The 27,772-nt window shown below is 43.3% G+C and overlaps 1 long non-coding RNA gene across 2 annotated transcripts in view; it reads left to right on the forward strand.

Moving 5' to 3' along the window:
- The window catches only part of LOC146834905 (uncharacterized), a 139,472-nt gene that overhangs the window by 53,992 nt on the left and 57,708 nt on the right, over positions 1-27,772 (forward strand). The window contains exons 4-5 of one of the 2 annotated variants that reach the window (XR_014960352.1): positions 4,307-4,377; positions 22,450-22,565. This is a non-coding gene — a long non-coding RNA (uncharacterized LOC146834905). The remainder of the gene's footprint in view (positions 1-4,306; positions 4,378-22,449; positions 22,566-27,772) is intronic. The other variant, XR_014960351.1, reaches the window with a different exon arrangement.

The raw sequence follows: 27,772 nt of genomic DNA on the forward strand, positions 1-27,772 counted from the left end.
AGGTTTCACACACGTCACAGTTAGGAATTAGCATTTAAAAAACCTTGCAATAACCTTGCTATCACTCGCGCGACCGCAATCCACTGCTGATGACGTCACATATTATAGTTTTATATTATATTTATAGTTATAGTTATTTATAGTTTTTATATTTATAGTTTTCAAAACTTTAGTTTGTATTTTTCAATGTGTGTATCAAAGTTTATATTAGGATAACAGGAGGTCTGCCACTCTTACACAAGGATGATGTCATCAAAGATGTCATCAGTGATGTCATTTGAGATGTCATCAGTGATGTCATGAGTGATGTCACTGACCATGTCATGAGTGATGTAATATGTGACGTCATCAGCAGTGGATTACGGTCACGCGAGTTATAGTTAGCTGAATTAACTATAACGGGGGAATTTCAATGGTTTTGTACGAGTGAAATGTCCAGCTAACTATAACATGTGTGAAACCTATGGTTTTTTCTGTGAATTTGCAAGGTTTTTTAAATGCTAATTCCTAACTATAACGTGTGTGAAACCTATGGTTTTTTCAGTGAATTTGCAAGGTTTTTTAAATGCTAATTCCTCACTATAACGTGTGTGAAACCTATGGTTTTTACAGTGAATTTGCAAGGTTCTTTAAATGCTAATTCCTAACTATAACGTGTGTGAAACCTATGGTTTTTTAAGTGAATTTGCAAGGTTTTTTAAATGCTAATTTCTAACTATAACGTGTGTGAAACCTATGTTTTTTTTAGTGAATTTGTAAGGTTTTTTAAATGCTAATTTATGTATGTATTATTATATTTTTTATATATTTATTGTACGATAAACTACCTATGTATATAGTTATAGATTGACTGTATCCTGTAATATGGAATGGCTCAGCTCTTTGTTTTAAAATTTGGATAAAGTTGAACAGCATAGTTAATATCTTCTATAAACTTAGAAACAGTTTAAAATGTTTTTTTTTTTTTAAGGGTTTTTCACGGTGCGCGCACCGTGCGCGCACCGTGCGTGCACCGGCAATTTTTTTTGATTAAACGAAATGGGTTTTTTTGATTTACGAGGTCCTTTAGGGACCCCCTGAGAAGGTCTAGGGGGTCAGGGAGTGTCTTCCCTGCCTCCTTTTCATGGTTTAGAAATTGGGTTAAAAGTAATTCATTTCTGATGCGTGCGTGCACCGTGCGCGCACCGCGCAATATTTATAATTTTTGTTTTTTGGGGGGGACCTTAGGGGTCCAGTATGGCAACCGCCTGTTCCTCAACAGATCCAAGAACAAAATTACTTTCGCACCAGACAGCGAGCATATCGGAGATAGACCTACAGAAACCTACTTTGTCCGGTATACCATATGAGGAAATACCAATCTATAATTTGTCAAGACATCAGCTAACTGTAACTGAAATACAAGTGCTAAATAAAGGGTTGTCCTTTGTCCCACATGCAATACAGAACCCAATAGACACCAAAAAAGAGGTTCTACGATTCCTATGGAAAGTTAGACTGAGAGTCTTTTTTTCAGAATATAATGAAACATCTGATAATAATGTCAGTGGACTAAAAAATAAATCAATTTTTTGCCCAGAAAGTGCAGCAATGCCAGATCAAGTTTTGTTGTTTGAAAACCAAATATTGAGGGAAATAGACAATTTGCACTCAAAAAGGACGTTTTACAAACCTAACTTTTCAAGAGATGAACAAAAGGCACTCCAAAATTTAGCCAGTAATTCACTGGTGGTAGTGAAACCCGCCGATAAAGGCGGAGGTATTGTATTATGGGATGCAGATAAATACGATGAGGAAATTACTAGGCAACTTAGTAATCAGTCACATTATCAACCCCTTGATTGTAACCCTACTGCCCGTTTGAAAGCTGAAATATTACATTTGACTAACAGAGCTCTTGAAAGTGGTTTTCTTTGTAAGAAAGAATTTGAATTTTTGAATATCATCATACAGAAAGTTCCAACTCTGTATGTCCTGCCTAAGATTCATAAAGATGCCACCAAACCACCAGGGAGGCCGATTATTTCAGCCTGTGGGTCCATCCTCGAACCCTTGGCCAAATATGTTGATTGCTTTTTGAAACCTTTTATTCCGGACACAAAAGCATACGTACGAGATACCATGGAATTTATTTCTAAAATTGAGGGATCGATGTTTGATGGTAACCAAAACCTTTTGGTAACCTTCGACATCGAAAGCCTCTATACAAATATTCCCCAAGATGAGGCACTCGTGATTATGACGCTAGTATTAAACGGGAGACCCAGACCACACCAGGTCCCAACTGATTTTTTGATTTCTTTGGCGAAACTATGTTTAAAAAATAACTTTTTCAATTTTAAAGATGACCTGTTCCTCCAAGTAAAAGGTGTAGCCATGGGATGTAGCTTCGCCCCGGAGATAGCCAATTTGGTCATGGACCAATTTGAGACCCTATTTATCTTCAATGAGACTGGCCCATTCTTTGCACACATTGTGAGATGGGTCAGATTCATTGATGATTTATTTTTGATTTGGAATGGAAATAAAGAAGATCTAGAAGCTTTCCATAATTGGCTTAATACACGTACACAAGACTTGAAATTTACAAAAAAACGTGAGTAATATCCAGATAAATTTCCTTGATGTCTGGGTCAAAAGTAATGAAGGGTTACTAGAAGTTAGTTTATTCACGAAACCTACCGACAGAAACACACTTTTAGCATTCAGCTCAGGGCATCCACGACATCTTAAGGACAATTTGCCATATGGGCAATTCCTGAGAATACGTCGCAACTGCTCTAGCAAAAGTGATTACTTTGACAACGCGGCCATTCTGCGGACTAAACTATGTAATAGAGGGTAGCCAAAGAAACTAGTAAGGAATGCTCTGAAACGAGCATGGTTTACACCTCGTGAAACCCTTTTAACACCAAGAAACAAGGAAAAGAATGACCTACTTACATGTGTGTTAACATATAATCCCAAAGCAAACAAAGTGAGGCAGATCATTCAAAGAAATGGGCGGTTGGTTGACCAGTTGGGGTTGGCTAAACCATTGTTTGCCTTTCGAAAAGGAAAAAATTTGAGAGAATACTTGGTTAAGGCTTCTAGACCAGCTGTGCCAAAAAATGATGTAAGAACTATGATGGGACTGCCACCAGTGCAGGGACACTTTAGATGTCAAAACTGTGTGGTTTGCCACCAAACAAGCGACTCTACAACCATTGGTGCCAAAAAACATGTCCAATTGGGTTTTTCGAATTGTAATTTGAAAAATGTGATCTATTCAATTGAATGTCCATGTGGGAAATCATATATTGGGCAAACGACTCAAGCCGTAAAACTTCCTATTCAACAACATAAATCACGGATTCGCTGCAAAACCCTTGGGGCTCCATTGGTGCAGCATTTTGTAGAAATGGGCCACAGTGAGGACGAATTCATTTGGACAGTTTTAGTAGTAATGCGCCCTCTGAATAAAGTCATCTTGCAAAATACCTTGAACCGCAGGAGCCGCGATTTATTGAGAAATATCGCACAGCAATAGATGGCCTAAATGATAAGGATGAAATTTGGGCATTGATCCAGTAGTAGCTCTATATGAAAACAAAGAACTTGAGCTCTTGTCTTGTTTAGTTAATGCACCATATTGCGTCATGAGATTACCCTACCTGTACAGACACTGTGTATAGATGTGCACATTAATATGTATTTTTAGATTGTGAGCCTTTATGTTTACAGGTTCTCCCCCCTCTGTCTTTTGTGCACCTTGTATAAATCTTGGGGTTATTATTTATTTCTTCTAATTTATTCTATCTTTATTATTATTTTTTGATTTTTTAATTATTATTGTTTCTCTCTATATATAATTTGTTTTTAATTATTATTTTTCTTCACATTTTATGCAGCCTTCTGGGGTACCTTTATTTTTAGTTTATGTCATTTTTACATAGCCATTAGTGGATGTTCCGTATTAAGTTAGAGAGGATCCGGTAAAATAGTTGGTCACCCTGCTATTGATATACACTTCTTGTGTAAACAAATTATTGCAACATGGCCGATTCATTGCCTCTCATTTTCTGGAGGAGTGGAGTCCCTCGTTACTTTCTGTACCCGGAAATACGCTGGCGATAGCGTTCTTCCAAACTGATTCGTGCAGCGTTAGTTAGCGCCGACAGATGCAGTAAAATAATCAAGGAGAGAGAGGAGTAGAAGTAAGGTAAGAGCATGAGATGAGTAGATGTAATTGAGTAAAATATGCCTGGACTCTGCAGTGCTTTTTGACTTAAAGTGTGTCTCCGTTTTTTATTTGCTTTCGAATTAGCGTTTGATCAAGAGGGAAAAGATTTCTGACCTTGAAGCATGAACAGGAGGCCCAGTTGATTTTTCAAAAAGGTACGAAGAATGTAACCTTAGGTAGTATGTTTCTTTGATTACTCTTGTAGTTGTGATTAGTCGGTATTTAAAATCATTATTTTTTACTATAGAGATGAAATTGGGGTTGGATCCCCTGCGTCCTACTCCTTGCTAGTGCACAGTATGTTACGCTTGGTATGCTGAGTAAAGGGACCAGCCTAAGGTTAGTCGAGAAGTATATGACCATAAGGGGCAAGGGTCTCTGTTTTGCACGTGATAGGAACTTCTTAAATTAACTGACACCTTCCATCCGATTCGAAGTTGAATACACGAGATATCGGTTGGTGGGGGTTATCTGAAGTACTATTTTCTCATATATATATAACTGTCTCTGGGGGGTATACACATATATATCTATAGAAACGTATTACTTTTTTCACTCCATTCGGTGTCTTTGACCATTTTCTTTTGTGGTGGGATTTTTGGTCTGTCTTTCACGTTTGGGGATAAGGACCTGCATATATACTGGAGAGTATAGAGGCGTTTATGTAATTTATATGTTAGCTTAGTGTTTTTCTTCCTGATGTAGATTGCTGCTGTCTTCCTTGTCCTGAAGAGGCATAAGAAATTGATTGGCTGAAACGCGACCGCGTCGAAATATTGGTTTCACAGAGGGACCCATAATAATTTGATTGTGTGGGGATTCAATTAGCTTGCATTGCCTGAGAATTTGTGGAGATATTGATATTTCTTTTGCAATGTATATGCCCTCTGAGGTGTCCACACTATTGAAGGGTGGACCCACAATCGAAAGTTATTGTTTAGGACAGTAGTCTAGTTTTGTTATATGTACAGAGGTTTTGTATTCTAAATATATGTTTTTGTATATGCTTAGCAAAAAAACGAAGAAAATGAGATGTGAACTCAAGCACATATGAAAGGATAATTAAAAGTGTCCTTTTTCAAAAAATATTGTTATTTATTCCTCCATACCACGTTTCCTTATATAATATATTTTCCTTACCCAGGTAATGGGAGGGTAATTGATGGGTATACCCCCAGTTATCAGAATCTTGTGGGATATCTGGCAACAATTAACCCATCCTGTTGGAATGTGTAACAGTGTGAGTTACAATGAGGCACAAATAAGCCAACCTGTTAAAGAGTATGTTACTGTTGAAGTCTACCCCACATTGCCTCTATTTGAGTTTGTTTTTGTGTACTTTAGCTGCTCTTTTAAAATGTATTGCTAGCTGCTCCATCCACCAGTTTTATCACTATTCAAATCAGTGATTTGTTTTAAAACAGTGCTCTTCAGGTTGAAGTCTCTTCCTAGAAAGAGTGCTGTTCAGTACCAACCTCCCTCTCACAACCTCGGGAAACAGGTCTTGTTCTGCCTGTAACAGCATGTTTCACAATTATTACCACACATTTGCATACCTCAGAAAGTCATCATCATGATGGAATGCAAACAGAACTGGAATAATTGTTTCACTCGAAATGTCTTCATAAAACCAAACTCTTTGTGACATTTGTATGCTACTATCTGAGCATAGTAGTTGTTTGAAATGGCTGACTATTTAAGACATCCTCAAAACTACCACTTCAAAAGCAAGGATGTGCAAAATCCACGTTTAAGGAAAAGTAAGCAAGATTATATGAAATTTGGCTGCAGGTTTCATGAGTTTAAAGGTCATGCGGAAGAATACCTTGCATAAAATAATCAAGTGAAATACCAGCAGGACACTAGTTTGATGGACCAAATTTGGATGCATGCTGTTGGTTTACCACACAATACTTTATGGAGGATCAGGACATAACACTACCACCGACCCACAGTGAAATGAAGTAACACCAAGACATGCAACTCCTGTGCTGTAAGAGGAGATAGGGTGCAGATTTGAGCAAGTTCTAGGCTGCACTTGCAGCCCAAGAAGCCCATGCCTAAAATATTTACCTGCTGATTTTTTGGAAGGTAAAATTGTGTCTGGTGTTCACACAAATGCAGGAGCACTTGGCCAATTAGAATGTGAGATGCTTGTAAACCACAGGATCCCATTTGAGTCTATTGTTGATCAACTACTGAGGCGTTTCAGAAAAAAGACCAGCCACGTGCAAATCTGGCTTTACCCTACTACAATAGGATCAGCTGACATAAAACAGCCTAGCTAAGTCAGTTTGAACTGGCACTAAGGAGCCCAGAATGGTTTTGGCATATTTAGGCCTCATCGGTAGGGACTGGACCTACATCACACTGATGGGGCCCATGTAGGATGAAACATGTCTGGTGCTGCTTGCCTTTCCATTGGAAAGAGACCTGACCTTGGAGATCAGGCCAGACTGTCACTACTGGAACAAAAATAAAGAATAAGTTGCATATGGCGGGTCTTTGGTGTAACCATGGATGAAAAATGATGGATGTAATGTGATCCTAGTGGTCACCAGTAATTAAGGTTACGTTAAGCATTCCATTAATTGCTTTATTTTTTCTAGTAGATGCCCTAAGTAGGACATATATGCCCAAATGTGGGCTCTTTGCTCAGTGTGCCATTGGACTCAAGCTGCACTTCCCTGATGAGGCCCAAGTAAGCTGAAACCTGGGATTGCTTGTTTTCCCCTCTCGAGGGAATCTGGCATGGAAGATGTCTCAATCAGAGCTTAAATATCACTAAGGATTTTGAGGGAAATGTCTCCACTTTCCCAGTTGGTCCGCTCTCCCCCCCCTGAGTGTAACAGGACAATGAATAGGAAGAGGCATGCTCCAACAGCTTGGTTGATCTTGGTTGATGAAAATCAGGATGGAATGGCTATGGCACAGTGTTTTCGACCACCTTTAAGGAGTTCACCTAGAGAAGAAGGCTACAGATATATGTATCATATGAATATAATCTGGACATACCTGGTGCAGAGTGCAGGTAGACTGTAACTGGTCGGTCCACAGGCATACCTGGAGTCCTCCACAAGAACCAAACAAAGAGAATGGCATTGCAGCACCAGTAAGGAGGAAGCCTGTTAGTAGAATAACAAAAAACTAACAGACATAGGAGACCAGTATGTCACAGGAGCAATAAGGAAGGAACCAAGAAAGGGAGAAACTCTAATAGTGAAAGAAAGAGATGGCTTATGGCAAACTGAATTGAATGTTCTCACAACAACTGCTTTTACCAGTCAGCCTCTATTCACCCTGAAGTGCTATGACTAGGACTGGGGCTGATTCTAGAGTAGCTTATTTAGTGCAACTGATCATCCTGATTCAGGAAGTATTTGCCCTGTCCTTGTGTCTATATTCCTTAGGCCTGTTTGCCAACTTCTCCAAGTCCGAAGTCTTCAGCAGGGGTGTTGCTCTGTCAATGTGATTTGGGGGATATCAATATCAAATATCCCAACTAAATAGGCAGTGGTCTGCTGGGTGGTGAGTGAGATGACCATGGTTCGGGATGGACTGTTTCCATGAGGAATAGGGTCAGTACTGATTTGCATTAGCTGGGCCTCTGCTCACAGAGGCCACTAAACAATGGGCTGGAATGCTATCCCAAATAATGCCACTGGTTTGACTATGTACAAACATTCATCCCATCACCTTTTGAGTGTTTGATTGCCAGTAGTATGTCTGGAAACCTGAGACTGGGGCCACTTTCCAAGCCTACTACAGCCAATAACCGGTGAATTTTAAAACGTAGTACATGTGCACCAATTCAAGGAGTACTTCTTTAAGTTTATACTTACAATTCGTTTTGACAAACCAGCCACAATATACATTTAAGTTTCTGCTCCCAAAAACATGAACAAATTAAAAGCTCTTAGTGAATGAAACTGATGAGAAAAACTGACACAGATATAGCAAACATGTCTCAGGGTCCCCAGGCCAACTAGAAAGCCAAGAATGCATTTGGAGGGAGTCACACCCCAAATATCTCCCCGAAGCTACATTCTTGCGCATCCCTAAGGGGCAAAGTAGATCTCGATGGGAACTCATAACTACAGTCACATACAACACAATAGCCTGCAGTCCCTGCACTAGGATCACTTATTTTAAATGTATTTTTACTGTGCACACTTTTCTTTGTCTCTGCTATGAGGAGCCTATATGGTAGAGTTGTCTAATCGATACATGTAGACAGGGCTCAAAGTTTTCAATCCTCCCCTTTACAGATCATTCTGTCAAGTGACTGATGGCCCGAGTTGCTAATAGAGGTGGGTGCAAATCACCTGGGAAGTTACTGTATTGCGGAACCTACCCTATTCAGACACCAGAGGGAGTAATTCGACTTGCACTGTCCTTTGTTTTGGAGCATTTTCTCGGAGCACCACCTTTGGGCTGCCCTCGTTCTCTGGCTCTCCTGTTGTCGGTCGGCACCCCTCCCTCCTGGTTGGAGCTGGGGGACTGGGAGCCAGAGCCGGAGCCGGAGCTGGGTGCTGGGATCTCATGTTGGACTGTGCCGGTGCCAGTCTGTGCTTAACAGCGCGTCGGTGGCAGCGCAGCAGCGGGGAGCAGGAGGGCTCACTAGGTCTACCAGGGTCTACAGCAGCCCGCTGACGGAGAAGCTCTACGCCAAATACAGTCACCCCTGCCACCCCTGTCCGCCCGCTCTGGCGCTCCATTTGCCCTCACAGGTGACTGTTTTCATCGCCTTTTTCTGTGGAGTCCTGCAGAGTATTTCTGGTTGTTCCTTTTTCTTTCTTTGCCCTTTACCTTGCTCCTGGCTCTTCACTCCTCCTGCCGCCGCCATAGCCTTTTCCGGCCGCAGAGACGGTGGAGACTTCAAGGTCCAGGCTGCTCTACGGCAGGGCAGGGGCCGTCACAGCTGACCCGCGCACCTGCAGGCATTCTGAAGACGGTCAGCCCCCACGCTGGGGCGCGTGCGGGTGACGCCGGACTAAAGCTTGGGCCAAGGGCATGCCCGTTCGAGATCGGTGGAGACCGGACCGGGCCACTTCTCTTTGCGTGACACTTTTTACACTTTTTACATTTGAATAGCTGGGTTCATTTGTAAGTAGTTGCTTGCATTGTAAAATGTCAGCACGCGAAAGTAGAAGCAAGGTAGCGAACCCAAGCGGGAGCTTAACAGGGACATTGGACAATTTCATTATTAGGGCAAATTCAGTTATTGACCAGGGGATCATCTTAATGGAGCGCCGGGTTTCTCAAGACCTTGCCCTGGCAAAAATATCTTCTATGGGACATTTTGTTAACGCCCGCACCCCAGATCCGCTTTTACGATCAAACACCTTTGTCGCCCCCGTAAATAGTCTGCATACCCCCCAAGCCCATTGCCCCATAGCACCAACTGATCAACTACAATCTGATCAACCTGATCAGCTTCAATCTTCTATGGATACAGCGACCACTTTGGTGCCCACTAGCAGTTTACTTGATAAATCAAATACCAGGCAGACGCGAGGGAGGCGTGAAGGGGCTATATCGAAGAGGAAGCGGGGGTCAAATGCTGCTGCTGCTGGAGGCAGGAAGCTTAAACCTGCCAAACGAGTTAGCATCGGTAACACACCTCCAAAGGGTTTAGGCGCCGAGGATGTGCATCAAACAGAGAAAAAAGGGTCATCAACGCCGTCTGAAACTATCACAGATACGAATAAATCTGTTGATGCACCACTGGTACCGGAGGATTTAGTTCTTGCTAATCTGGGATCGTTGCTAAGGTCATCTTTTAAATCATTCGAAGATAGACTGACACAGATTGAGCAGCGGTTGCTCAACATTGAGAAAGCTACATTGGAAATTATGGACAAGATCAAGTTAAATGTGCTGTCTTTGGGTAATGTTCAAATGAATCCCGTACAGTGGGGGGCTGTAACATATAAATCTACCCCACCTCTAGCACCACCCACTCTAAATGTATCTACAGCTGAACCACCTACTCCTGTGATACTACCCGCTAACAACTCAATAGGGGTCAATGCCATTATGTCTAAAGAAACCTCGCGGGATTTACCCGATGCAGGGCCCTCTGTGGATCTTAGAATTGATTTACCTCCAGAATCGAGCCCATACCTGGTGGATTTAACTGGGGTCCCTAAATTAAGCAACCAGAAGGAGGAATCATTTTTGTCTTTAAAAATTAAACCATTGATTGGCTTAATAGAAACAGACCACTCCCCCGTAATATCTCCAGCGAAATCCTGATGGTGCGCAGGTTGTCCTGGGTGGGGCATGGGCCAAAAACTATACAAGGTGATTGTGTGCTGGTGAATTTTAGTGACCCACATACTGTGGGACATATCTGTAATTGGAGTCATCACAGTCATGGGTCTTCGATTCAACCCCTCCCACTGTCATTTTTCTACCCTGCACCACATCCCTCAGATTCGGAAAGTGAATGGACCTTAGTAAAGCATCATGGTGCGGGGAGGGTGGTCGGGGGTCGGTATGTGAAATCGCATACACCGAGTCAAACACACACACTAAATAGGTATAGTAGTCTAGAAATGGTTGATTGACTCCACCAATCCAGGGATGAAATTTACAGGGCATTAGAAAGTGGAAGCACTATAGACCACAAGGTAGCCACTGAGTAGCAGCCAAACATCTTGTGCTCCCTTATCGCTGACGAGGGTAGCCATCGCAGGCAACAATGCTGATTCATTAGGGAATATCACCACAGCCCGAGTGCCTAACTCAGTTGCAAGTAAGGAATTAGCCTATAACGTTATTTCCTGGAATATTGCTGGGCTGGCGGGTAAGGTTAAAGATCCAGAATGGGTATGATTTATAAGATCATTCCCGGTGATCTGCTTGCAAGAGACATGGCTGGTAGAGAGTGATATATTCTTAGAAGGCTATAAATGTTTTTTTGTGCCGGCTGAACCGTCACGTAGCGGCAGAGCAAAAAGGGGTTTGGCCTTGTACATTGACCTAGCCTTGTTCTGTGTTGTTAAAATAATAACTACCAACAACACTGACATTCAAGCAGTGACAATAAAAAGAGGGAATAAAATGGTGACCCTGATTAACTTTTACAATGCTGTAAGTCCAAGAGGGGAATGTAGGATTGTTGAACTGGGTGATTTCATTCGGAATCACTGTGAAAGTCTGTTCCACCAGATCCTCATTTTGGGGGACTTCAATGTGCACCCTTGTGGGAACCCTATGAATACTGCAATGGGAACTTTAGGTTGCCATAGGATGGGGGGTCTTCACTTTGAACACTCTGGCCGGGGAGACATGCTGAACCAATTATTAAATGAATTTGATTTAATTTCAGCTATGTCTTTGGTTGATGTTTGCAGTTATCAGCCTGTACCCACATTTAAAGGACATTCGGGGGGGGGTTTTATTGATCATATCCTTCTCTCCAACGGCCTACAATCAATTATTTCAGGCTTTAAAATTCAGGAAAACGTATATAGTGATCATAACCCTGTATGTATCTCAATGGTTGGCAACCTCTTAAATTTACGGGAAAAGACGCCAACCTGTGGTGTCCTGAAATGCACGGATGGAAGGCGTCGCCTAAAATGGTCTAAGGTGAATTCGGATCAACTATATGATAAGATCCATAAAACCTGTGCCCCCGAGTTATCATTATGTGTGTCTTCTGTATCCCTTCCCCCAGATATTCTCTTAGCATTTGACGGGATTGTTTTAAAAGTAGTTGAAATGTTAACTGTACCAACGTCGGGCCCTCCTTGCAGGGACCCCAAATGGTTTGACCATTCCTGTTCAAAAGTTGGTCGAGAGCTAAAGGCGGCTTTGAAGATTAGCCCTAGGGATCCCACATTGATCAGGTTGTTACGCCTGTCCTATAAAAAGGCAATGGCAAAGCGCAATCAGAAAGAAAGGACAAAATTTGGCAAGATCTGTTAGACCCCAATACCCTTTGTAACAGCGAAAGATTCTGGGGTATTATCAACAAACCCGTGTTTGATATGGTAGGGGACAATTCAATTGGCACCAATATCACTGAAGATGAGTGGGTATCCCACTTTAGTTTCATCTTCAACAGCAATATTCCTCAGATAGAGGTAGACAGAGGTGATCAAAGTGTAACTCTACCACTTTTTACAATTAGCGAGGTTGCGAAGGGTATTATGGGGTTAACAAGTAACAAAGCACCTGGCCCAGACGGTATGCCCCCGGATTTGTTTAAATCCAAAGTATCTCTTTGGGCGCCAGTTCTTACTGCTGTGTTTAACGCAGCTGCAGAACATGGCTGCCCCAGGTCTTGGGGGACATCTACGATAGTGCCAGTATTTAAGAAAGGTGACCGTAATAGAACTACCTGTTACAGGCCGATCTCGCTTATCGACTCTGTGGTCAAGGTAGTGGGTGGAGAAATCCTGAACAGGTTAACAGCCTGGGCCAATGAGCATGGGATCATCTCCAGAATCCAATATGGGTTTCGGCCTGGCCACTCAACAATAGCGCAATGCTTTAACCTGTACATGGTCCTAGGGAAATATACCATGGCTCGGCAAGGCACCATCCACATGGCGTTCATGGACCTTTCCTCCGCGTTTGACTGTGTCAACCGGGGGAAGCTCTGGGAGGCCATGGGCACCATGGGGGTGGAGCCTAATTTGGTTAACCTTCTGAGGGACCTGCTTCAGGATACCAAGGCCAATGTGAGGTATTCACAGGATCTAAGGAGGTCGAGGGATTTTAATGTTCATAGGGGTGTTAGGCATGGCTGCATTTTGGCCCCCTTTCTCTTTAATTTATATATTAATAATTTGGAGGAGTTTTTATTAAATACTGGTACCGATTACCCTATGTTGGCCGCAAGGGTTTGCCTGTATTATTATATGCGGACGACGCCGTCCTCTTGGCTAGGACCGCAAGAGGTCTCCAAACCCTATTAAACGCTTTTCATAGTTTCATGGAAGCTCGAGACCTATTGATTAACAACACTAAATCTTTTATAATGCAGGTGGGGCAGCGCCCTAAGAAACCGTATTTATTTAGGGTTAATGAGGAGAAGGTCCCCACAACGAGAACATTCTCTTATTTGGGAGTGTTGTTCGATGACCAGTTGAAATGGGGTCCACTACTCCAAAGGAAAAGGGGGGAGATAACTCGGGTTAACGCTGCAATATTTAATTTTGCCAGGAAAATGGGTAATCGACCTATTGCTGCACTATTAAAGATCTACCAGGCAAAGAGTGTGGCAATAGGGAGTTACGGCAGTGAACTTTGGGGGTATGCGGCAGTTAATGATATTGTGGTGGCAGAAAATATCTTCCTGAAACAATTGTTGGGGGTTCCAAAGGGGACTCCCAACCAAATAGTGCATGAAGAAACTGGTACACCTTTTATTAGTGACATTCTAGCACTACGGCCACTAACTTTTTGGTTAAAATGTTGGCTAAATAAAGATCTGAATTTAAATCACCTACTCCTAAGGGAAGCAATATCTATGGATAATATGCTTAAAATCCCTTGGCTAAAATATCTGAAAGACTGCTTTTCTGTTATGGGGCGCTCAGAACTTTTTTTTAATCCTGAGTCGATTAAACTTGCTGATGTAGAGTTTGTGAGGAAAACCTTTTTCTTATCACGACAAATGAATCGTGAAGAGGTGGAATTAAACAAACCGAGTGTTCGAAAACATGCCATGTTGAAAACTACACTTTTAATGGAGCCTTATTTATCATGGCCCTTGTCGGGCTTTGAGCGATACCTGTTAATTAGGTTCCGGCTGGACTATTTTCATCTTCTTTTAACTGTTCCAAGGGGTTGTCATCATGGTCAAGTGTTACCAAACTGCGGCTACGACAATGAGTCTCCACAGGATTTGGTGCACTTTTTATTTATTTGTCCCTTTTACGATTTACCCCGGAGGTTCTATCTAAAGCCCCTTTTAAAAAAAAAGAATTTTACCCAGGTTAGACCAGCCCTTTGTTATTTACAAATGTTAAACCCCGAAAGTACATTATTTTTGACTGGTTTTCTAAAAACTGCCTTAAAACTCAGAAACAGCAGGGCGAGTTAACTGTCTAGAATTGCTGCTATTATGATATATGCTTAATTGTGTCTGTTGTTTTTAATACATATTTTAACACTTGGGTATTTTATCTCTGTACATCAAGTTTTTCTTTTGTGCATTATTTTTTATCTGTCATTGTGCTTTTATGGTTCTTTCTGTCTGAAAAACCGAATAAAGATTTCTATAGTGATAGGGTGCAACTCCAAATTAAAAGAGCGAGCTCAGCCAGAGCTGAGACAAGGGTCTGGCTTGGTTCTAAGAGCCCAAGCTATTAAAATTTTTGGCATATATATGATGCAACAAACATAATGTAAAAATATGTCACAGTCTCTTCAAAATTCAAAAAAGTGTATTCCTTTAACATGAGGAAGTTTTTCACCTTAGTACATAAACATATCTCACTGCATGGGAAGACATTTATTAAATGTTTTTAAACATGAACTTGGAGACATTGATAGCTTGCCCACCCAATGAGAATGCTATTAATGAAAAGGCATGCCAGTAGTCATGTAAACCCTAAATACGGCCTAGATTCATATTTTAGATGGAGCAGCATTATAGTCTATTGAATCAAACATGATAGGTGCTCATACAGCGCACATCCTGAACTCAAGTATTCAAAAATGTTCTCATGTGATAATGAATAAAAGGGAGGCTCTGTGAAACACAATATGTACCTCAAGTCCCACAGTTTGGACAAACACTGAAGCCTGTATTGTTTCCATCTGTATCTGGTTTCATACTTTGAAACTCAGGCAGCAGATCAACAGATGTATCTTTCTCTCTCTCTCTCTCTCTCTCTCTCTCTGTCTCTCTCTCTCTCTCTCTCTCTCTCATGGATTCAAGGAGGGCTTCAGAAGTCCACTCTTAAGAATAACTCGTATACATCTATTGCTTGAAAACTAGTGTTGTCTTATGTTTAAGGCCACCACATGCACATCCGTCTTTATTACCGAAGAGACCACAGTCAAACATAATTTGTCAAACAACATCAATATTGTCATTTTATGTCTTAGTTTGTATCCACAAACCTCTAAAGAACAAATTTGTAAAAGGTTGCTCCAAGTGAACTGCAAAGTTACAAAAAACTCTTCTGTATGAACCACTTAATATATCATCTGCTCACGTTCATGTGTGTTACCAGGCATGCCCACTCTTCATCACAATTACAACAGTTGGGGTTGGACTGTTCCAATTAGAGCAGGAAAAGGACCGATTTTGAGATGGTTGGTCTCTGTCTAAGTGGGTAAATGAACAATGGACTGGGATGTAGTCACTAGTTGCTTTAATATGTTTCAATTGGGAACAGATATCTCTTACTCTAGGACATTCAACACTCTCACAGCCTTAGGAAAGAAGTTCAAATAGTAGGCAGGCACCTGCAGGCTGAAGTTTGATCCCCCATTCCCTTCTGGATCAACAAGAAGCTAGCTTCCTGAGCACGGCTTCAAGGTCAAGGGATTGAGAATAAAACTGTAGACAGTTCTCCACAGTCCTTTCCCTGACAGATAGATAATCTTCAAACAAAACGCAGGTTGTCTTCTTCTTTTCTACTGCCATGTTTAGCTCTCCTCAAAGTGAGACTGGAGCATTTCTTAAAGAGTTAGCACACATACAATTGGTGATAATCCAAAGGCAAATTATTATAAAATTCTCACATTACCTTCACCTAAATATAAGACACAAAGTCTGTGTTCTGTATCTGCATTGATCCATGGGTAGAAGGCTCATCTGAGAGTAGAAGACCTGTTAGGTGAAAAAGAATGAAGAGCGCTGGAAAGAGAACTTCACTTCTTTCAAACACATCTGCATCTGCCTCATGGGTGGAAGGCTTAGCTGGGTGTGGAAGACCTTTTGTCATGAAGGGAAAAAGGTTTCTTGGAAATTAATGAAATGCAACAATGGCTTGGATTTTGGTTGCAATGGCATCAAGGCTACTCTCACAAAAAGACTTTGATGTTCGTCAGTTGTCCATTTCTCTCAAGAGATAATGAGCTGTGAAAAAATGCAATTACCTCAGCTGGAGAGAACCTATCTAGGAAACCATTAAAACAATATGTGTTGTAATGAGAGTAAGGGATGTGTAGTGTTGGAGTCCTGCATACAGAATTTTATGAACTATACAGTTTGAATAAACATCTGGCTTCTCTTGGAAGTAACTTGATACTAATCGGGACTGGGGTGACATGGTCCTTCTTCTAAAGCAAGAAGCTATTGGGTAAGCTAGGAGGGTTGTGATTTGGAAGTGTGCAATTGGGGAGTGTGTTCATAGTGAATCTGTGAAGTGTGAGATAGAACAGATGAGGGTCTGAGTGGATTAATCAAGTGTGAGCTATCAATGACATACCAGTGAATGAGTTTGGAATGAGGCAGAAGTAAAAACTCAAGGACCAAGGGGCATACCATCAAGCCGGCGATAAAAAATTATCGCCGCTTTTGCGGCCGTTTTCGGCTGAAAAGCGGTGATAATTTTATCGCCTAATCAGCAAGATCACGCTATCAAGTGAATCCTTGCATTATCGCCCTTTCCCCCAACGCCCATCTTTGCATCTCTAATAAGATGCAAAGTGGGCGTTCCTGCCCTAACATAACTGGAGAAATGTCGCTAGGCGACATTTCTCCAATTATCAATGGGCACACGAAACCTGCAGAGCGACAAGCAAAGTAGCGATAACCTCTGTTATCGCTACTTTCCTTACGCCTGCTTCAAGACTGACTTAGCCATGATATCCTATGTAAGGTGGATATCATGGCTAAGTATGCCTTGCCCTATCAACAAGCTGTCGCCAAACTCTGTGAGATTATCGCTGGATTTCCAGCGATAATCTCACATTTGGCAGTTAGCGCTTGGAATTTTATCGCTTTTGAGATAAGCGTTGCTAATAGCACGCTATCTCAGCGATAAAATTCCACGTTACCCGGTGATAATTATCCTAGCGCTAAGTGCGCTTAGCGATAATTTTCGCCGGTCCTTGATGATATGTCCCTGAGTAACTAGTGATTTAAGAATAACAACGTTGTTGTAAGTTAGGAGTGAGAGAAGGAGTGAATTGTATTGAATGATTTGGAACAGAGTAAATTGAGGGTAGTGGATAAAAATCCAGTTAGGTTTTGATGTTCATACTTAAGTTATAAAATATATAAAAGTCAGTGCCATAAAAGGGTCTTAATTAGGAGTGAGGTAGTAAGGAATTCGCTGGAAATTAGAGACTTAAATATGACAGGAGTAAACAGGGGTAGCAGTGAGTAATATCAGACATCAATAAGGCATGTGTGTGATATAATTCAGCTTCATTTAAAACATTTTGGGGCAGATTCATGTTGCCTCGCGCATCTCTGCAAATCAGCAGGGATGCGCCAGGAAAAATGCGGCAAGCAAGTTTAACCTTGCGCCACCCATGATGCGCCGCATTTACAATGCGGCGCATCATGGCGCAAGAATAAACAGATGCGTGTCGCATCTGGGGCGTAAAGTTGGCGCAGTGCTGAAGTAGTGTTGCGTTAGACACGCAACTCCAGCACTCTTCCAACTTGCCCTATCTGTAACATGGTGCGTCAAGCCTTACGCCTGCTTCAAGCAGGCGCAGGGCTTTGACGCATCAGCGTTGGAAAAGTGACTCAGTGAAATCTTGTAGATTTCCCTGAGTCACTTTTCAGGGGCGTTCCTGCGACGGAACGCCCCGCCCTGCGTAGAAACGCCCACATGAAACCTGACGCAGGTTTCATGTGGCACAGGGCTTTACACCATGACGCATCTCCATAGATGCGTCATGATGTAAATAGGGCGCAACGTGGCACAGAGTTTACGCCGCCGCTGCGTCACAAAAGTGACGCAACTGTGGCGTAAAAGTGGCGCAAGTCCAACATAAATCTGCCCCTCAGTTTTTAAAAGTGAGTCGAGTCGTTGACAATCAATTTAGCTAAGAACTAAACTGATGTGAGGTAGGAATGAGTCAAGAGTGAATAGTTATGGAGGGAGGAAGCTTAGGGCCAGATGTAAGACACCCAAAATAGAGCATGGCAAATTGCGGGTTTTTTGCAACTCGCAATTTGCGAGGCACTACCTTGGATGTACAACAGTGTGTAACACACTGTTAGCGATTCCCAACGGGGTCGCAAATTGGGAGGCTCAGGAATATTAATGAGCCTCTCGCAATTTGCGACCCCATTGGAATGGCAGGCCCTCCCAGGTGTGGTGGCCTGCTGGGCTCAGCAGACCACCGTGTCTGGGACTGCTTTTAAATAAAGCAGTTTTTAAAAAAATGAAATTTATTTTCCTGGCAGCCCATTTTCATTACAGGAAAATGGGCTGCATTTAAAAAAGAAAAAAAAGAAACGCTTTCGTTTCATTTTTTAAGGGCAGGTAGTGGTCCCTGGGACCACGGCCTGCCCGTAAAAAATATTTTTCCATGCATTTGCAAAGGGAAAGGGGTTCTCTGGGGACCCCTTCCCTTTTGCAAGTGCACTACCACCCTCTTGAAGAGGGTGGTATTTTGCGAGAGATTTGCGCCCGCAATTGCGGACGCAAAACCTTTATACATGGGCTTGCGCACGCTATTAGGAAGGGAATGCCTCTTCTTAATAGCGAGTCGCAAAACCTATTTAGAGAGTTGCAAATAATGTGCGACTTGCTAAATAGGCTTTGTACATGGCCCATGCTGTTTTTGCATGTGCAAACGGGTTCGTGTTTGGAATCCACTCCAGTGTGGGAAAATAGTCTTATAACTCTCTCACCAAAGTCTTTTGGGCCATTCAAATGATCCGACCTCTTTGCTGGCATGCTCTGCTAAGAAACTTGACAAAGATGCAGCAATTTATGTTTCAGTAGTATTTACCATCATTCTTTTGGCACTCTTTTCCAACATGATCTCTATATTCCCCCTGAGGTTCCATTAAAAAAGAAGTTAGGTAAACAACGAAACTTTAAACTTCCTCAAGCTTCTTACCTCTGACCATGAATGGTATTTTAAGTGGTGGGTGCTTCCCAGGACCATGAACTTAGATTGTGCGGTATTTACCATCTAATGTCTTACACTGAAAAAATCTTCCTGGATTTCCAGCAGAGAATTAAGAATTCTCTGGTCACCATCAAAATGTAAATTTGGGATATGTGCAGGGTCATGCTGAGGAAATGTCTACTAAGAATGAAAACTGTGGTAGCGAGGAAATACTTTGCTCTCACTGGTCTATTGAACATCAATTTGGTCAGGATTATTAAGACTCACTCTAGCAATGTATGGATATAATATGCCTGTATTAATATCCAAAGGAATAGCCCTATCTCCTTTTGATTGGCAGTAAAGTCTAGCCAATGCAATAAATTGTTGCCTGTATACAGGTAAGAATTAATTATATATTTCCATATACTGTATATTTATTTATAAGGAGCTACATTCCATCTCTCTCAGGGAGGGTGGTAAGACAGTAAGGGGCATATTATCTAGCAGCAGCGATAATTATCGCTGAACGCGCTTGGCGCGTTTTTTTCTAACGCTGGCTATTGCTGGAATTCATCGCCATGCTAGCGCTCTATCAACAATGCTTAGCGCAATGGCAAAAAAAATTCCAGTGATAGCTGGGAAATGTACCAACATCGCTGGAAAATCAGCGATGTTTACTGAACAACGGTGAAAAGCTTGTTGATACGACCTTGTGGTCGTAACCCCATAATCCACCTTCCATGTTAGGTATGCCTAAATCAGGATTTTAACAGACATTAGAATCCAGCGTTATTGGCGCGTTAGCGCGATTATGTGTATCGCTATGACAGACGGGGCCTTGTTGTTAATATCACGAAGCTGCCTGAGTGATATTTTCCCATGGAGTTTTGCCAGGCACGCCTACTTTGCATCTCATTAGCGATGCCATGCAATGCATGATGAAAACGTGCGCTAAGACTTATAAACACGCGCTAGCGTGCCCTTGTTAATTATGCGATACAATTATCGCTGATTTTCGAAAACGGCTGCTAAAGTGGCGATAATGGGCTTGAAAATATGCCCGAAGAGTTTTGGTCCAATATGGGCCAGTTTTATCAACGAGAAATATAATGGGGGAAACTATGCTTTGATGCCCTTTCCCAAAGCTGGGGTTGTTTTTAACGTCTGCTAGGACATTGTCAGGCCCTTGAAACTTGCTTGGGTTTTCATGCAGCCAACCTTTTAGTGGTTAAGAAAGGGTCTCCTGGGTCCTGCCACTGTTATCAAGTTTAGCTGCCCCTTGAGTGTGCCTGCCATCCATTGATGGGCATACATTTCAGCAAAATATTCACCCTTCAATTTTCGTTGAGTGTTATCAAAACATTTTAGTGCATTCAATTGCATGCTTATGCTTACACTAGCTACTAGATTATTGAAAGGCCTGAGATCATTTAGAAGAAGTACCTCCTACCGCAACTCTTAGGAAAGGATTCCAATTCAGTTTCTCTGGGTAGGGAGTTTGTAAATCAGGATTTCACTCACTAATTGTGAACCACTTTCTAGATGCCTGGCTTCTGGTGCTCCTTTTTCACATGACAGTCATGACCATACCACCCTCATGTCACTGCGGCTTCTATTCTGGACCAACTTTTGTCAACTTCATGTCCGTAGCTTTTATTAACATCTGGCAGACCTGGGTGATTTCAGGAGTGGAGGCACCTAGGGAGGAAGTAACTGCCAGTTCTTCCAATACTAAAGTAATAATCAAGTCTGTTACTAGTTCAGGGTAGGGGTGGGCGGAATTTGCGTAATCGCGTTACGCAAATCTCCGCGAAACGGTAAAAAATCTCCGCGAACACGCAGAAATTCCGCGAACACGCGGAATTGCTTGTTCACGATGCTTTTTCACTGTTCACAATCGCTGTTTGCGTGCTCGGGGAGAAAAATCTCGCGAACACGCATTTTGAGAACGCGAACAAGCAAAAAATTTCGCGAAGTCGCGGAAAGCAGAATTTTGGTCAATTTTGCGTTCTCCGCGGAACGCGAAATTACCCAAATTCCGCAAATTCCGCGAGCGGAACGGAATTTACCGCCCAGGCCTAGTTCAGGGTCCACTGATTCACAATTTGTGACTCTCCTGATATCAGCCACCAATAAGTCAGTAAGCAAAATCAGCTTTGCACAAGTCTTCACCCACTGATCTGAGGAGCTGGAGTTATAGTTTAGATCCATAAGTTTAGAATTCACCTCCATCCACAGAAACACCTCAATATTTCCTAATATTTTCCAATATTCTACTGAGATTTTAGGGATTACTAGCTCTCCTTAGTAAAAGCTCTTGATACACCTGGAACAGCACCAGCTACAAAGCCTCCAGACAAAATACATATTAGATAGTGGTGTTGGGGATTACTACAGTTGAATTCTCTGAGGGGAGAGTGGAGCAGTGAAAGTTAAATCAATGTTGCAGCTACCGCCATTGATATCGAAACAAGATCTTTTCTGAAAAACTGCATGCAGGTTACATATTTTTCCAGGGGTCTAGTGGAGTGACAGTGATGAATGTTACACTCTCACTCTCATCTGAGCTTTTACCCTCTCACCTGCTTCCTATATCTCCTGAGCTTCAAACTACAATGTATGGGGTCTCAACAACACTTCAATTTTTGCCACCAACTAAACAGTCTTGGCCATCATGGCTTTCCATGAGACCTTCTCAAAATTTTGTTTGCTATAATTTTCAAATTTTCCCTTGTTTGCAGGTAGACCTCTAGAAGCTATGCTCTGAATTTACCGGCAGCAGTGACCACTGTAGTTGAAAGCCTTGTTTGATCAGCCTGCAGAGGCCTGTAGGGCTTGCTGCCCCAGTCTAATCACTTGAACATTGACAAACCAAAAAAAGCTCTATCATCGTTCAAACTCTCTTTTGCAACTAAGCACAGTTAGAACGCCAGTAGGGGTTCTTTGACTTTACCGCCAGGCTGTAAAACAGCTAGATGTATGGGGGCTAAAAGCAGCAAATTCAAAAAAGGCAAAAGCAAATGGCGTAGTAAAGCTTGCCTATCCTGCATCGAAATGAGCACTCAAACTCCTCTCTAAATGTAAAAACTATTCCACATTTCTTATATTTTCATGACGTTGCTACTAAAGGCACTGACCACTGCGCTGAGAGGGGCATGAAGTTAAAATCAGCAGCTATTGATGCAAGAAAACTCTAATCCAGGTCTTAATCAGCATCATCTTTCCTTCAGACTCTAGAATCAGCACTGGCTCTGTACCAGACACTGCAGTTCATGAAGCAGAGAGAAGCAGTGATGTTGCCTCATTGCCCTGGGGAATAGGGAACTAGAAGCAAGTACTGACAATTGTAAGTACAGAAATATCTTTCGACTGAACTCTCACCAAGAGATCATCTTGTGGACCCCGACAGCTTTTTTTTGTAATATTTTATTGTGCATTTTTCCTTATATAAAGCTGAATTCCAACTTTCTCAATAGTAAATTCTTAACTGATATGTTTTGACTGCTTGCCGCTTCCTCCTGGCTGCCTCAGTGATTTGTTATACTTACAGCGTAAAATGCATCTTGAACAAATGAACCCAACAACATTTACATGCGAGTCCTAACCATGGAATGACTTTCCAAGTTTGTTTATTTCTTATGTGTGCCAGAAGGTGGGCAATGAAGCTGTGTGTGGGAGTAGGGGACTTGGGCTCTGAAACCATCGGCCTATGGCCTCTCATGTTGGCTCTCTTTTCGATTAGCTTTCCCGTGACCAGTATATCTACAAAAGCTCTCCCCAGGGTTTACTGCTGTCGAGGTCTATTCACTCTGTGTTATTAAAACTTGCTACCACTTCAAGCCGCTGGTCTGTCAGGGGTTTCCTACGCATCCCCCTATAACCATTCAGTTGCAGTGCTGTCCGCTCTGCCCCTGCCCAGTTCATTACATCCGTCTTCTATGACTCTGTGGTGGGCTGTCTGTCAACTTCCAGTGACTTCCTATTTCCTGCCTTCCTGGTAGCCTGTCTTTTAAATAGGGCCAGTAGACAGATGTTTGCAGTGTATAAGCCTTGGCACTTCAGCATGCTCTCCAGGTCGGTCGTCACCAGCTCCCAGAAGAACGTGATCACTGTGCAGCTCTACACCATATGGGCAAAGTCTGCATCTGGCAGGGTACATCTGGGCCAGCTCATTTTCATGGTGTGGTGCATAATATTTAGGTGGTGGGTTGTAAGGTAGGGGGTGTGCAAATAGTTGAATTGTTTATATTTAAAGTGTGTGTTCCTGGAGACCCTATGGGTGTATTCCAGCGTCTGCTCCAATTTCTTCTGCACAAATTGTCTACCTATTATGGTCTCCCATTGGGCTTGTGCTCCAGGTAACCCATCCAGGGTCATGGCAACCATTGCTCGATATAGCCTAGAGACGAGATGGCGACAGTCCCATAGGTTAATGCCATTTGGAAGAGGTCATGCATTAGGGGTTCCGGGTAAAGGCCCTCATAGAGCTGGCCTACTTCTTGTGTTAACATCCCATAAACCAGAAACTCTGTGCCTGGGAGATGGTTTTCCTCAACTAAGGTCTCCAGGCCGTGCAAGGCGCCATCCTCATAACAATCCTCCAGCGTTGTCAGCTCTGCCGCTGTCCACTCCCCCATCTGTTGAGCATTGAAGAAGCCCCATCTAGCATTGGGCAACCCCATCAGTGGATCTTCAGCGTATACCGTGGCCACCTAACAATCCCCTTAAACACCCCTTTCCAGCACCTGTTGGCCATGGGCCACAAGTCTCAGATTCCTCAGGGACATGACCACACCCCTAGTAGCAACACCACAAAGGCTCCCTCCCTGTGTTTATCTCCAAATTCCCTGATTTCTGCTGTGTCGAGTCCATCAAGCCAAAGGGTCAGCTACTGCAACTATGCTGCGAAGTAACAAAGTTATCCTTCTGCAGTGGTCTGCGGTGGTCAATTTAGAATGTGAAAGGATGCCCTAATGCACTTTCTGTCACATTACAACTCCAAAAGTAGTGTAATGAGTGAGTAGAACCAGATCTAGAAATGGAGGTTAGCAAAATAACAGAGTACTTGTGGAAATACAATCATCTTCACCAATGCTCTTCTAGTCATAAGTTGTAGTGTACTCCCAAGATTACCCTCTCTAGTGTTCTTATCTGTATGGTAACCTCTGAATTTCAAGTAATGGAATGCCATAGGCTCTCAATGGATCCTTGCTGTGTCTATGACCGCCTACTCTGTCTGGCCAGTCGGCGCCATCAAAAGTCATACATCTTGCTCCAATTTGTGCATAGCCCAAAACCTCTCCCAGGTCTGCCAAAACCGTGATTGTCTGCAGTATCTCCATGTGGTCCTCTCAAAGGTACAACAGCTTATCACCTGTGTATATAGTGAGATGATGTGATTGTTGTCTCACAGGCAGATGCCATTCCCTTGCCCTTCAGAACTCATTACGCTAGCAAACGGTTCAATAGCCAGTGCGTACAAGATCTGTTACAGCGGGCAGTCCTGTCTCATCCCCTTGTGTACTTCAAACAGTACAGCTATGCACTGGGCCATGCAAACCTGTATGCATGCATCATTATACAGAAGTCAATAAATCAATCATGGTTTTGTTGAGCACCCTACTCACTCGTGAGGGTCTCAAGGCGCTGAAGAAGGGGTGGTTAGACCCCTTTGCACCACTTCTCACCCAGTGCCATCCCACGCGTTACCTCTCTCAGGTTCTCCCAAAAAAGTGTGTTGAACACCTTCCTTTCATCAATGGATAACACTACTGCCTCCAGGAAATCATTCAGCAGAGTATCCCCTAGCACTCGGTAAAGGTGTCAGATGTTGTAAGAGGGGCTGCGCTGTGTGCTTTTCTGGTCGGCATTCATCAATGTTTCTAAATGAGGCTCCAAGTGGGGGTAGGTGATATGAGCCTGCCCAAGTTCACGCCCATGAGCAGTAGGTTCTGGTCCGAGTATATATGCCCACCACCTGTGGGGAAAATGCCAGCATATCCAGATGAACATGGAGGTCCTGTAGAGGAGAGGAGAATGAATAATCCCTCTGCCCAGCGTTTCACAGCCGCCATGGGTCACAGAGTCCCCAGTTGTTCATCCAGTCCCGAAAGTCCCACATAAGGTGAACAGTCAGGGAGTCGCAAGCCATGGTACAGACCAATCAAGATGTATGTCTGCCACACAGTTGTAATCAACACCCATAGTCAGCAGAGGTGGGTAGTCTCATGTAAGTGTTGCGAGAAAGTATGCCTGGCCAGTGTTCAGGGTGTAGATACTGCCCATCATGATGCATAAGTCATCTAGTTCACCAACAAGAATGACATAGTGGCCCTCCTTATCGACCTGGGTGCTATGAGCCATGAAAGGTACACCTGACCTCATTGCCCCGGGATAACTCAGAATAGATGGTAACAAATATCTGAGCCTGCCCTTTGCGCTGCATGACAGTGATCCTGTCCCCCACCATGTGAGTCTCCTGATAGAAGGCTATATCTGTGCACCTGCATTTCAGATATGCAAAAAACTATAACGTTCAACTGCAGATTCCATGCCCCTTACATTCCATTTGAGGAAAGTGTCTTTATTGACCCGAGTCTGCAGTGTGTCAGAGATGTGTACACCCTTCCGATCTCTGCCTTTCCCCCACAGTGTCATCCCCATTATCTTTCCCGCTGCAATTGGATGGTTTCAGTCCCCAAACCCCTCCCCCTGGGAACTCTAGGATAATTCAGCACTCTCTGTGACATTCAAGCTTGGGTAGATATAAAACAGGGAACCCCAACTTCCCCTCATCAAGCCGAATTGGCAGCAGCCAGCCAGCCAAACCAGTACAAAACAAACATTAATGAGATTCAAAACCACATTACCACCAGTCCAGCAGCAGGGGTTATCGGGGTATCCACCTCTGCTCCAATAGTCAAATTGCCTCCAATCCTATCCTTCATGTGAGGAATAGTTCAGTAGGACTTGGCAGTCAGGTCTTGGGGTAGGCCAGCAGTCATAGATACCAGAAGATACCAGAGCCCCAGTGGATGTCATAAGCAATAAGCAATCTGCTGTTTGATGCATCACCTTCGGTCCTTTGCGGAGAGTCCCAAAGGCACTCTCTAAGTCTGGTGACCCAGGTGTCACATCAGTTCGACGTTTGTCACCATCATTTCTCTGCAGCGCAAGGAAGATGGGCACTACATCGATAGTTGCTGCTCTTCTCTTTCTCTTTCTCCTCCTGCACTTCAGGAGAGGTAATCAGCTCCTGGGCTACGGGTCTGTCTTTGCCTTGCTTTTCTCAATCCAGTTCCAGGCGCTCTGAGATTCATCAAAGAACCAAGAATTTTTACCCATCTTGATCTTAAGGCGGGCCAGGAAAAGGAGTGCAAATCAGATCACTGCTTCATGTAGCTACTTCTTGACCTTCGTGAATGAAGAACGCTTTCTGTGCATTGCCACCATGTAATCAGGGAATATGAAAATGGTAGCCCTGTCCACCCTTCTGAGGCCAAGTATGCTCGCCCTCTGGAGGATCAAGTCTATGTCCCAGTAATGAAGCAAAGTACCACCACTGTTCTGGACAGAGGAGGGCTGGTAGGCACCATGTAGGCATGTTTCAGTGAAAAGAATCACAACAGTCCCTGCAGGGCCACCTCCTTTGCCAACCAGTGTTCTAGGTGAGCAACCATGTGCGCCCCTTCTGTCTCCTCCGTGAGACCAACTATCCTGATGTTATTGTGACTGCTGTATCATTCCACATCATCTGCCCGCCGGTCCAACATCTATACCCATTTTGTAAGGATATGTACCTTTTCCTGTAACTCTTTCACTGAGGACACTTTTTGCCAAAGGCATCTGTGTTGTGTTTGACTCTATCTGCCAGCTTCTGGTAGTCATCTCGGAGGATATTTAGGTCTGTGGACACCTTGTCAATCTTGCCGTCCAGCATCTCCTGGGTCGTGTTGAGATCGCTAAGCATTTGGTCCAGCTTATCAGGAGATTCCACGTGGGTGCCCAGCGGCCCTTGTTCCTATAAGACCTCTCACAGCGGTTAGGCACCTCCTGATTTCTGTCGCTGGACCACCGGGCTTCCTTAGTGAAGCAGTACTGTCCCATTCTGTTCTGAGGACAGTCCTTCAGCCCGCTGAGGGAAGAGTGTCAAAGAAACCCAAGCACCATACCCAGCGGGCCTGGGCGGTAAATTCCGTTCCGCTCACGGAATTTGCAGAATTTGAGCAATTCCAAATTCAACGGAGAATGTGGAATTGCCAATAATACTGCGATCCGGGGCGTCATGGACTTTTTCCCTTGTTTGTGCTTTCAATATGTGTGTTCGCGTGCGCGGAAGCGACTTACCGGGATCCCTGCGTTCGCCGACAAGTTTTCCTATCCATTCGCGTGCGTCACAAGGTTTTGGTAGCCGGCCGCGAGATCCCACGAGAATGTGCGATCGCGAACACGTCAGTCGGACATGCCCGAGTTCGGGAATAGTAAACACGTATAGTGAGCAGGCGGGACAAGTGAAAGAAGATGGCCGCGCCAATTGGCGACCGCACTGGCAAG

This window comes from Triturus cristatus, chromosome 4_2, assembly GCF_964204655.1.
Source record: "Triturus cristatus chromosome 4_2, aTriCri1.1, whole genome shotgun sequence".
Taxonomy (NCBI): domain Eukaryota; kingdom Metazoa; phylum Chordata; class Amphibia; order Caudata; family Salamandridae; genus Triturus; species Triturus cristatus.